The sequence below is a fragment of the Phlebotomus papatasi genome, chromosome 3, assembly GCF_024763615.1.
Source record: "Phlebotomus papatasi isolate M1 chromosome 3, Ppap_2.1, whole genome shotgun sequence".
NCBI classification, from domain to species: Eukaryota; Metazoa; Arthropoda; class Insecta; order Diptera; family Psychodidae; genus Phlebotomus; species Phlebotomus papatasi.
In genome coordinates, this window is record NC_077224.1 from 47344301 (window position 1) to 47357754 (window position 13454).

At 34.8% G+C, this 13454-nt stretch overlaps 1 protein-coding gene across 1 annotated transcript in view; it reads left to right on the top strand.

Annotated features, from left to right (window-relative positions):
- Window positions 1–3130: 3130 nt before the first annotated feature.
- Window positions 3131–13454, top strand: part of LOC129808023 (fibronectin type-III domain-containing protein 3a) — a 191039-nt gene continuing 180715 nt past the window's right edge. Inside the window, exon 1 of the mRNA XM_055857674.1 lies at window positions 3131–3265. The gene's annotated coding sequence lies outside the window, so the exon portion shown is untranslated. The remainder of the gene's footprint in view (window positions 3266–13454) is intronic.

Below are 13454 nucleotides of genomic sequence, written 5' to 3' on the forward strand. Positions count from 1 at the left end.
GCAATCAAAATACACCATTAACTCCCTGATAGTTAACTCCCGGACGGACTTTATGCAAGAATGGGGCCTCTTTTGTTTAGTGGATCGTCAATAAATGTTAGAAAGGTGATTCTTTTGAACATCTAAAATAGGTTTTCAGTAATTTTAACGAGAAATTAAGTGATTTCTGGGTAATTTTGAATGACACAAAATACGTGAATAACTCCCGGATAGTTCATTCCCTGACGTGTTTTTTCTACAAGATTGACGCTCAGTTGCACAGTAATTCGTGATTAAATGTTGGAAAAGTAAATCTCTGGATAACCCAAGACGGATTTTTGTGATAAAAATATATGACGATTCTGGTGATAGGAAATCTCGTTCATGCATCGGATTGTGGTGACCCCAACTGAGGCCACCTTGTTGCCTCTGGATCCAGATGATGATGTTTCCTCAATACACTATTTTTTTGAGTTGCTATATTTTTCTTATTAAGGAAGATTATTACACTGCCCAATGGCATGGGCTACGTTTACACAGTGACTGAACCAACCTCTTGAATCTAGCTACTCTTTTTATACTAAAATCCTCCACTCGCACCCTAATTCTATTCGACATTATTTCCCGTGGGAAGGTGTCCAATTAGTGATTCAGGACGAACCTCTAGATAACGATCGTCTGGAGACGATCGTTAAGTGCCTATAAAAATATCCAACTATCCACTTTCGCTATCTCTAGAGTTTTCTCCAACACTTTCTATATCCTTAAGAAAGGGGATGCTTAATTGAGATGACCGAGGACCACACACCTTTTCGATCTTTGTTATCTTTGTCCCTATCTCTTTTCAGGATTTTATATCTTTCTTGGCGCGAGCTCTTATTTTACGACCGTCTCGAAGAGAAAGTAATCTTAAAAGCTTGTCACCATAGATCACCCACTTTACGAGTTTTCCAGGAATAGAGGATGCCTTTGTTTGCTTAAGCCAACAAATGCATCCCCTTTTTGGTCACTCATATCTCGCCCATTGTGATCTTACGAACACCTGCCTAATGGCTTAAGATGTTACTTTGTCTCTCGGCTATAAATTTCGTAAGGATAATTGGATAGAAAACTCTCGCGGCGCTAGACATGATCTATCATGTCTCTTCTTGATATTTCACGAAAGAACCAGCGCGATCATGAATATTTGAAAACCGAGTTGTGATGCACAAAATGCGTCACAACAGGATGACGTAAAGTTTATGGTCTTTCACATGGCCTGTAATATTGAAGAACTAGTGGAAAGTGACCGTAAACTTGAATTTTTCAAAGACAATACCTTAAGTGCATTGATAGAAGTTACATTAGAAAGTGTTCGGTCGGAAGATTTTGTAACTGATATTGAACAATTCGTCAGTTAAATCAGCATTTGTCGTAACTACAGCTTTATAAGTTACGGCTTTATAAACGATGGAAGTTACGATAAAACCCTATTGTGTTTCATCGGACATATATCTCAATATCTCTGCTTTTTTTGATATTTGATATTTTGATAGAATTCGAAAAATCTCATGATGTCAGATTTCACCTGGGGAAACACATTTTTTTTTATTTTAAAAAATTTAAGAAAATCACACAAAATTATGTTAAAATACTTTTTTTATTTTAAACATATTCCAACGACGAACGCATTGTGCTGCTGCACTGAACACCTCAGATTGCCAATGTTCGCTTGCACGTATGTGTGTTAGTGTGACTTTGGCATCAGCAGGCTGTCATACACGCTCACTTCCCTATCCATATTCAGTGCGGCAATGATTGTACGCACCACATCGTTTCCAAATCTCGCAACCCCGAGAGTAAGCGATTGCAGTGCATAATGCAATTGGCTGAAGGTCGTGTAGCAAGTCAAGCAGAGCATGTGGTCTCTAATAGCTCAGTTGGTAGAGCACTTGTCTAGTTAACGAGAGGTCTCCAGTTCGATTCTGGGTTGAGGCAGGAATTTTTCCTATCTCCACTGAGAAAAAAAACTGGATGATTTGAGTGTCATTTGCTCTGATTAATGATTTCTCTGTACATAAATACATTTGGGTTGAGTCAGCCCTTTTCGCCATGTAAATACTTTTTCGCCACCTAATATAAAACAACTAATTTAAGGCATTTAAGAATAAGTAGCATTCAATATATGTTCTAAATAATATGTTCTGTTCTAATATACCAATACGTTATTACGTCTCTTAATAATTAATTGAAATTCGTTTTAAAACAGTTGGCGAAAAGTACTGAAACAAGCATTGGGGAAAATGCATATTTTTCTATGAGATTCTCTAAAATTCTCGAGACGTATCCTTGATATATAGATAGATATTGCTTCAAAGTATCTTTATACAAAAATTTATTTTAGTTTGACAAAAATATCACACCTTACGAGGCCCCTAAAGCTTAATGGTGGCGAAAAGTACTGACCCTACCCCTTACCCTAACATTGAACTAATGTTCGTAAAAATTTTCATAAAAATAAAGTTCGAAATATTTTTTTGTTTTCCCTCCGAGGCCAGAGACTTCTGGAACTACCCCAGTATTTTTATACTTTTTAGCAGGAACTGTCATTTCATTTGTGGATTTCTCATTAAACAATTTTCAATTTATAGTTTAGAAAAGAAATTATTTTATTTTATTTTTTCTAGTTATTAATCGCAAAGCCCTTAATAAAAATAAATGAAATTCTTATACATAGTTGGCTTCGAATTGTAAAAAAATGAAACACTTTAATTTCTCATTGAAGTTGAATTCTGAGTCTGAGAGCTTAAATTGGAAGCAGATGTAATAGTTAATGGGTAAGCAGAGCTTTCTTGTGTTAATTTTTTACCACAACCCGATTCCAGGTCTGTTTCTTGTGTCTCTCAATAGAGTACGCCACTAGACAGAAAAGAATTTCCCCATATTGTACATAACTTTCACATTCATCAATTAATGTTTTTTTACTCTACTTGCTTTTTTGTGGCTAAAAAATTAATTGAGTGACTCAATTTTACTTAATTAATTAATTTGGAAAGATTTTAAAACAGTTTCATATGGATTTATTTTTAGTCAGTTAACTTTGATTCTCAACGTTTTTCTGCCTTCAAAGATATTCACCACTCTTGTACCTTTCATTCTGTTTTGTAAAAAATTCACTTAGCAACACTTCTGGAAAGTTGAAAAGTTGTGGATGTGCCGTCAAAAAATTTCATGTTAAATTTGTGCTGAAATTGTGTGAATATTGTCCACGAGGGATTCGTGAGGCTGTTGCCAATCCATGGACAATGTAAGTCAAAGCTAAATACGTGAAATTGGGACTGTGGGGCCGCCCAGTGACATTGGGCGTTGTTTCCGTTTTTCATCCTTTCCGTATGTTGCTACAAATTTTCCATCCCTGGCTCACAAATCCCTCAATTGTCCCCCTTCTGGGGCCCTCTGGGAGGAATTGGTGTATTTCGTGGTGTTGTGATTGTGCCCCCGGGGGCAGGGGATGCCCTGGTCAGGGGAGAGAGAGCGTCCATTCGAAGCGGTCGATGGTGGACTTGTGGGGCGTCTGCGGTGGGCAGGAAAAAAAAGAAACGACGAAGAAACCGCGATGGGAGATGGCAAAAAGTGTGCAGAGTGGCAAAAAAAGTTGTTTTCTGCTGGAGCGTGTTTTGTTGCACTGTGTTTTCAAGGGCGCCACGCAATTTCAGAGTCCGCAAATGGAGGACTCTTCAGCCGCCGAGATTCACGGCAGAAGCTCTCTCTCAGATTGACGCGACAGCAGTTGGGGAATCCCCCGTGACTGGAGAGTCAAGTTTCTGGTGTTTCTTCGTGGAGTTCTGTGCGAGAAGATGATTCTCAGGGGATGGTTGGAATTACAGCTGTTTGTCAGCTAATTCCTTTGAAATCTTCCCAGGAAAATAATCCAAGTGACTGCCCAAGAAATTTCCATATTTATTGCGTATCTGTACGTCTTTTGCTGACCCAGGGCTGTTGCTTAGGGATTATTTGTCTCTTTTAATAGCTAAGAAGCTTAAAAAAAAACCACAATCCAAAAGACAATTCTCAGGTGATTCCCAAAAAATATTCCTTGAACTCTTTGAGACAGCTCCAGAAAGTGCCCTAAATTCCCATCAAACAGTTCTCAAGATCCATGATGAAGAGAATAATTGTGAGCCGTGTCTGATGAAAGGGATCGGAGAACTTTCTGACCTCCCTCAATGTTGGAACATCAAATGGCGCCCTTTGATGTGCGTGGGAGCAACTCTCAGCTCCCTCGAGAGAAAGAGTGCGAGGGAGTGAAATCCGTGGGCGCTCAATGCATATTATTTTTGTCAGTCTGTTGTCTCTCCATTTCACTCTATTTCTCGCCTCCACAACCCCAACCGCCCTCAACCCCCAAAACAAATTGAGCCCCTCCTTCCCAAAATAACAAAAAAAAAACCACCAAGAGCGAAAGTACCAAGCAAGTCAGTGATGTTCAAATTGCAATAGAATTCTCAATTTCCTTGTAAAGTGGAATCAACTTCATGCTCTTATTTGATAAAAATAGGTTAATTCGAAAAATTTTAGGTTATGTTTAGCTTAACCTCAAAATTTTAAATTTTAGTCGTCTTCGGGTTGCTAATCCTTTAAACTAGTTCATTGTTCATCAGAAATCCATTAAAAAGGTATGGCAAAGCGTCCCAGACTGCGAAGTGCTCGTGACTTAGGGGTTCTTCAGACTAGAGCAAACCTATGCTCGTTCAAAGTCGTGTAATATCGGAAATTTTGTGTTGATAAGTCTAATGGAAATTGCAGATAGCTGTGCTAGTAACATTAACTCTTTCGTCTCCTTTTGGACTCTGGGTACCCATGGAAACAACAAGACTATTTAGATTTAGAGTATCTAGAATCAATTAAAATCCGATTCTTCTGGATAATTACAAACTATAAGGATGTCCAAATCTAGGCTATTTTTTGCAGGATCCTAATTAACTCCTGAGCTGAGATATTTTTGGTCAAAAATCGTGGATTTTCGATTTTCTGCTTCCTTGCAGATATTGTGACTTTTTTCCTATTTCTAGACCAGAATAAGGAAAAACCTCTCGGGGCCAATAAGTATGATAACTAACAAATACAGATTGCATAAATTCGCAAAATAATTTTTTCTTAAATTTTCAAAAAACTTGTTCAAACTTTATTTGTACTCTCGTCCACAAAAATCTAGAGGTCAAATGTAAGGTTATCCTGCCAATGCCCGCCATTTGCTTTTTGACACCAACCTTGTAAGAAAATTCCAAGCGGGAGCGAAATTTTTGCCAATATGGCCGATAATTTTGACATTTGGCAGCGCGGGAGATTGCTTTCGGGGAAGTTTTTCCTGTTTTTCCTGATTTTAATGAATTCTGATTATCAAGGAAGTGTTTTTTTGGCTATTGAGAAAGCTTAATGTGTCTACAATAACTTCGTGTTTAGAGAAATGTGTTTTAAAGTGTTATTGTGTGAAATATTTTGAGGAATCTGTTGGCAAGTAGGAACTTGGTGTCTTCTTGACCACTTCCTGGACATCCCACAAGATACTGGTCAATAATTCTTCTTGTTTCAGTGATCAACATTGTAAAGGAGTCATTTGACATGCAAAAATAATTCACAACATTGATATCATTGACTTTTGGAAAATTGAAGTTTGTCTCCTTTTCGTTCTTTTGGGGACGAGAGTACCCATGAGTTTTCCAATTTCCCAGAGGCGGAAAAAATTCTTTCCCTACAAAAGTATCATATTTAACCACTAAGACTTACAATAAAGTGAGTTTTACTGAAATTCGTTCGCTGGATATGTTGTGGTCCGGAAAGAGTTAAAAAAAGGGGTGGCAAAGTGTCCCAGGCTTTGCGAAGTGCTCGTGACTTAGGGTTCAAATAGACTCAGGCTGATCCTCGAGAATATTTAGCCTGTAAATTTGACAGTAAAGATTTATCCCAAATTTTTATACACTTGAGGGCTCAGGATCATTGATTAGAAGTCCTTAGCATAAATTTCCTTTATCTAATCCTTTACTGCCAAATTTTATAGGCTAAATATTCTCGAGGATCAGCCTGAGTCTATTTAGGCAGTCCTTGGGCAGTCTTCAGACTAGACGTTTATCCCAATTCCTGAAGGTCTCAAAATTCTGAATAGCGAGCAATTTTATTGCTTTTTGAGAGCCTAATAGGTTAATGATCTTTAAAGGTTCAATCCTAAGATAAATTTTTCTAAACAATTGTGATTGATAAGAAATTAGAGCAGTGAAACCATATGGTCTAAAGCCCTTATTAGATGCTATATAGTAGATTCTCTCAAATTCGAGCATTTGGAACCGAAATGTCATCCGAATTAGAGAGAAATTCCGGCGCCAAATTGTTTGAAATACAAGGATTTTTTATTCTTCGGCATACTCATATTAAGCTTACGTAGTCTTATTTATTTTTATGGTAAATTTCATGAAAACTCCTTCACTGAGAGAAATCCGAAAAAGTTAAAATAACATTCCGGAAATGTTTATTTTACCCTGCAGTATTGATCCGAAATTGGTGTAAATATTATGCTTTTTAGGTGTATTAGGGGTTAAAATTACCCTTTTTCATATTAATTTTACCCTTAAAAAGATGTAAAATTAACATTAAAAAATGTTGATATATTTTTACACCCAAAAAGTGTTAAATTTATGAGGAAAAAAAGTTAATCGCACCCCCGTTTTTTTCTCAATATTAATAATGCAAAATCACATTATTACTAAGACAAACCATACTAAATTTGAGCAGATTTGCTTCATTGGAAAACTTGAAAAATGTCGTTAAACTCTTTTTCACATTTAACTGCCGCCTGAATTAAAAAGTGGTCCGATATTAAAATTTCCGAATTAGCGAGAGTCTGCTATTCCTCAAAAGTACTTTCACATAATCTAATGTTTGCCGGTTGTTAACCAATTTGATTCATAAATCTTTCAAAAGATTCCTCAAATAGTTTTAAGAGTAATAGAATTGATTTGCAGGCGAGTATTACTTTTCGGTTTATAACCACTTTAGAACCGTTTTAAACTGATTTATAAATCACTCAAAACAGTGCCCAAAATACACCTCAGGAGCAATATATTTGAATTTTGAATAAAAAATAGCTAAGACGACGATGGCCGCACGGGGGTGGGTCAAAAAAGACATAGAGAAATGATAATAAATAAATAATAATAAAAAAAATTATTATTGGTTTTGAACTGATGATGAACCGCTTCAAAACCAATTAGAACCGGTTCAGTTTTATGGGAAATTCCAAGACCTTTCCAAGGAGCCCAAACACGACTCCATTCTCATGATAAATGTGCCATCTAGAGCCTTCTTGCCTTTTGACCTTGAAAACCGTTATTAGGAACGGTATTTTCGTATAAGGACAAAATGTCCGTCTGAGTAGTCCCTAACGCAATAATAATAATAATGGTGGCAACATTCCATAGAGGAGCTTAGGCCTTTCCGAGATTGTCACTCCCATGCCACCTGAAATCAAGTGCAGTGAAGCTTACTGGATGCAATTCGAACACCTTTAACGCCAGAAATATTCCTGGTGACCTAAAGGGGATTCGAACCCGGGCCAGTTGCATCATAGAACGATTGCTCTACCATTTGACCCATTGAGTCATTTTGAAACATCCAAAAATGAAGAAAATCGCGTGAACAATCCCAAAAAACATGTGTCTGAAGGGGATGTTAATAGTCCCAGGGTCGACTTAAAGATCCATTCAGGTTTATCAGGAATTCCAAGACCTTTCCAACGAGCCGAATTATGATACTATTCGGTTGATTACTGCGCTCTTTAGGGCATTTTTAACTTTTGACCTTGAAAAACCGTTATTAGGAATGACCTAACAGCCCTAACGGTATTTAAAATGGTCAAATGTCCGCCTGGGTAATCTCTAAAACTTATCCAAAAATGAAAGAAACGCCTTTAATTTTTTCTTAAAGCAACTTCAAGCAGAATATTTAGCTAATTTTTGACATTCAAATTTGTCAATAAAAATTTTGCATTCGTGTGATTTGATCTATCATTGTTGATGTCCATAAGCTGTTCCACCTTTAAAAATTGAACTTCGAGGTATTTAGCTTGAGATTAATTTTGCTATTAATATACCTAAAATTAACAACAGTTTTCTTAGAAAATTACGCTAGGATTACCGGAAACGATTGCGATAAAGGTTATTGGGAATTTTATAAAGGTAATTGATCTACTAATACTTCAAATTGAGATGATATTAAACTTTCTTGCAACACATTTTGGTAGACATTAAATTATTTTCTACTAAGAAAAACGATAGGAATTTATGTTGGCGAAATTGGTCACAAAATCTCATTATTTATTGAGTTGATAAGCTTTTTTCTTGTTTTGTAATCAAATCTTCGAAAATAAATATCTTTTCTTGGAAAAATGATAAGTTTGTAGGATGGGCAAAGAAGGAAAAGTGCGATTAAATGATTAATTTCATAAAATTACATTTTGTTTTTAATTTGTCTTAACCCTTTAAGGACGATAGGGATAAAGGTGTCCCAAAAATTTTTTTCCTACGGCCTTTTAAATTGGGTTTTAGTTAATTTAGTCCTTCAATGACGCAGAAAGAGCCCGACTTTGTGGAAATTTTGTTCGTGTTTTTTTCGCTTCGTGTAAAGTTGTGCAAAATTTTTGCATGAATTTTTAAACAGAAAGTTTGTCTTCGCGTCGATTTTGATTATATTTTCCTTGATATTTTTCTCGTTTTGAATTGTATTTGACAAATTCTTTTCTTGGATATTAACATAATATAAATAAATGATTTTTGTAATAATTTATTGAAAATGATTTGAATTCAGTGACCGGTAAGACACGTTGATAGCGTCTCCAGTAGGGGAATTCTGTAACCATATGACAATGTCATATGACAAATTTTCGTGGCGATTTCGGGAGTAGGGCGTTATTAAAATCCAGTGAGGATCGAATTGGAAATGCAAGGAACTTCATAAAGCTCTTAGTAATTTATTTGAATCCGATTTCTTATTTTTCTTAATTTACAAGGTAACAATTTTTAAATTTGTCATATGACATTGTCATACTGTTACAGAATTCCCCTGGACCAGCTCCAGTCTAATTTAAATTTTATCTATTTTAGTATATTGTCTAACCAAGAAACTGAGAATGTTTTGGATATAAGCGATTACTAGACCTGTAGGGTAATTCTGTAACGATATAACAATGTCATATGACAAATTTTCGTAATAAATTAGGGAATAGGACAATATTAAAGTCCAATGAACATCGAATGGCCATTGCAAGGAGCCCTATAAAGCCCTTAGTAACTGATTTACGATCAATGTTTCAGAATTTACCGCATAAAAGGTTTAATTTGTCACATGACATTGTCATACTGTTACAGAATTCCCCTACTGAACATAGAACTTCAAAAAAAAAAAACCAAATCGTATCAAATTTAATTCAACAATAAATGGTCAAATTTTTATCCGTTTTTGGTAACTATAATAGCTTGTGTAAGGGACTTAATCAGGGATTTATACTTGCCAAATTTAATTATTTTTCACTGCTCGATTTTATTTTTAACTTAAAAAATTGATTTGCTGCTGCTTGATGATGACTCAGTTGTCTCCACAGAATTAGAGGATAATTTTAAATCAATTTTATGTTTTATTGAAAGGTCTCACGAAATACAATAATAATCAGAAGTTTTAAATTTGTCAACACAGCACTAAGGGCGTTCTACACTGAAAAAATATTTTGTTAAAATGTTTGTCAATGTTTGTGAAGTTCTACTGGAGACTTACGAAATGCTCGTAAGTCGTATAACCCACAAACAAATTCGTAAAAGATTGTACTTTTTTTACAAACTTTGTTTGTAACATGATGACGACGAGCATTTTTTGTTCTTTTACAAAAAATAGTTCGAACATTTTTGTTTGTGTGGCAAAACTTTATGAACAAATCACAAAATTTAACACTTTTTTGTGTCTTTACAAACATTTACGAACAAATGTTTGAAAATGAACAAAAAATGCTCGTAAATTAATCATGTTACAAACCATGTTTGTGAAAAAAGTACAAACTTTTACGAACTTTTTTGTGAGTTATACGATTTACGAGCTTTTCGTAAGTCCCTAATAGGAATTCACAAACATTTACGAACAATTTTACGAAATATTTTTTTCTGTGTAGTCTCAGTATTGCCTTTAAAATGCAGAGGAAGTGACAAACATACAAATTCTCGAAGATTTCTCAGTAAAACCACTCCTTTTCCTAATATCAAAATATCTGCAATATCATTCAAAGTAAAATGAAAAGCGCGACAATCTTGATCTTATTATTTTTTTCTTTAATCCAGAGAATAATTTGAATGTTGTTCTTGGGTTGTCTTTCGAGGTCACACATAAACATAATGTGAAATAAGAGTGAATTTAATTCCATCAACTCTTGTTGGTATCTCCTTTCGTGCTAAAATACAAGTTTTTTTTTATTAAGCATATCCATTAATTAATATTAAGTATATAATTATTATTTAAATGAATTCATCGATTACCTAATTAATTGCATAGGGAGTGATAGAGTGAGAACTTATAGGAACAATTATTAGCAAATTAGGTTGTTCTTTCTCGTAAATTTTCATCTTGAAAAGTTTTAGAATAGAAATATTTGCATTTTTCTGTGGAAAAATCAAATATAGGATTAATGGGTAAAGTTTTTTTTGTTCAATGGAAAAACCACCAATATCCTCAAGGTGTTATATTACCAAGAATTGCTTTTCTGTTTTGAGATTTATTTATCTGATTAATTTCAAAAGTGCAAGAATGTAAATTACTTGCATCAGAAAATAAATCATGAGATAAGTGCACGATTTTCTCTATAAATTTTATTAATACGAGGTTATTGTGAGTCTTCTCAGAATGTATAGCTATATTCACAATAAAATCTATGTCAAAGAATTTGAAATATTGGTATTTAAAAAAATTTTCTGATAATTTTATGTTGTAATAAGAATATCGAGTTGTGACGATATTGATAACAAAATTTTTATTTAATTTTACACTTCCGCAAGACAGGAGGAAGCTTTTGTGGATGGTTCACAATTTGCAAAAGTACAGCAATTGTCGAAGGAAGTTTACTGTAGGAAGGATGGGAATGTGAAATAAGAATCCCGACAGATTTTATTTGATGTTATTATTTGCGGAGGCGAAAGTATCACCCTCACAGGGAATTTGGAATTTTGCCTTGGGGACTTGGGGATTTTAAAATGTGGTTATTAAAATAGATTTTTTTGGGGAAGGTATTACATGAAAGAAATTATGCATTTTGTAAAAGAATACAGTGGTGGACAAAATAATAGGACCACCCCTGCAAAAACCATTAGTTTTTCTTTTGTATTCTTTTTATTCCAATTTGTTCAAATAATTACCTTACGTCGAATAGTGGAGACTGCGGAAAAAATTGTCAAAACGAGAATTGCAATATTCAATATTTTCTAAAATAAAAGAGACTTAGGCTTGAAATTTTTATTTTAGATAGCCTTTATGAACCTTCTTAAACTTACAAAGTTTCAAGGTATTCGAGGAAGGATCATGTAAAATAAAAAATAATGAAATTTTGTGCCCTATTTTTGGAATATTTGGCTTACAGAAAATATCAATACTGATTAGCTCAATTTAAGCACATTTTTCGTTAAGATAGAGAAAAATTATCTTCGACAAAGTTGTAGAGGAATAAATTTCCTATAAAAATATGTCTATTTGATATTTTTAACGTTTGCGAGAATAAAACGTCACAAATTATCCGAAGACTGACAAAATTTGCCCCAGTAATTTTGAGAATCTCCACAAAATCGACTTTTAGAAAATGATTCGAAAATCACATTTCTTTCGAGATACAGGAAAATAGTCTTCTGCAATGTTGTAGAGCAGTAAATTTCCTATAAGAATATGCTCATTATAAAACGTTTAAGTTTTTTCAGAGCTCGTGAAAGAATTAAATATGCGTTTTGACAAATATTGCCCCAGTCTCCGCTACATTTTGTTTTTGGCCGCGATAGGTCTCTATTTTTCACAGAATATGTCAATAGTGAAATTCTATTTTAACAACGTAATAGGACCACTTTCATTTGAATAAATGAATGTGACCTATAAATCGAATAAGTGGAACTAAAGCTATATATAGAAACATAAATGACAATTTTATTGTCCGAATTGAATTTCAGTATTTATGTATTCTACGATGTTAATAATTTGAAGATTTCTACATCAAAGTTATGGCATCAAGTTGGGAAAAGATACTAAAAATTAAAACAAAAATAAGTTTTACAAAGTGATCCTATTATTTTGGCCACCACTGTATGTCCAATCGGAAAAAATATACCAATATAACATCCAATTCGCTAAAGGACTTAGCATATTTTATAATTCGATTTCAATTCAATTCAATTTATTTTCATCTCATTTCGTCTTTTTACCTCCCTTCCCATGCGTCCATCGCCGTCTTAGCGTTGATTCCCGCCTCCAGGACTAAACGATGGAAATATCCTTTCGCAGGCTGTATATATTATTTGTTACAGTATCATTGTTACATGTGCTTTGAGAAGAGACAAGAGAGAATTGAGAGAGAAGAGAAATCACTTTCGAGTACACTCAGTCCCGGCATTATGCACATTCTCGTAACCGAAAAAAACGTGCGAAATGGCATTATGCATCGAAAAAATTTGCATATCCGCAGGGGCTTTCTTTTGAATAAATCAGCCGTAGAACGAATTTCGCGCGGAGTAAAAGTAGTCAGAGCAGAAACATTAAGCTTTTTTAAAAGCAATTCATTAACAAACAGTACTTTTTGGAGGGAGTTCTTCAATAAATTGTTAGAATATTTAAAATTTTCACCTCAATAAAAGAAATTTAAGTTTTATTCTGAAAGTAAGCATAGTGTCTTCAAATTTTCCGTGTCACAAAATAGTATACATTCAGGCGTATTAGGTGAGATTCTTAACAATCTCACCTACTATAATCCTAACAAAATTTCATGTCGTCCGATCGCGCTCAAACTTGGCCAAAATGTGTTTCAGCACTTCCTGATCACGAATATATATGTGGCTATTTTACGTTCCCGGCCGGCCGGCCGGCCGCTCTTTGGAGCTTAATAGCTCCTAAACTAAAAAAGATATCGACTTGCGGTTTTCGGCAAAGGTTATATATCGGGTGAAAATTGCAACTTGGTGCATTGACCCCCCACCCCCCACCCCTCCTTCCGTCATTTTGAAGACCCCCCTTTTTTTGTTTTCTCAATAGCTCCGCCCCTATGGCATCGAGCGAGCTCAAATTTTAGTATGTTATAGCTGGGCCTTAGAGCTTTCCATCAATACCAAACTTAAGGTCCCCCGACCCCCCTGACCCTAGCTATAAGGGTCCAAAAAAAATTTCTTAAAATGGCCATAACTCCGGTTCTAATTGTCAGAATTTAAAAAGTGAGGGCT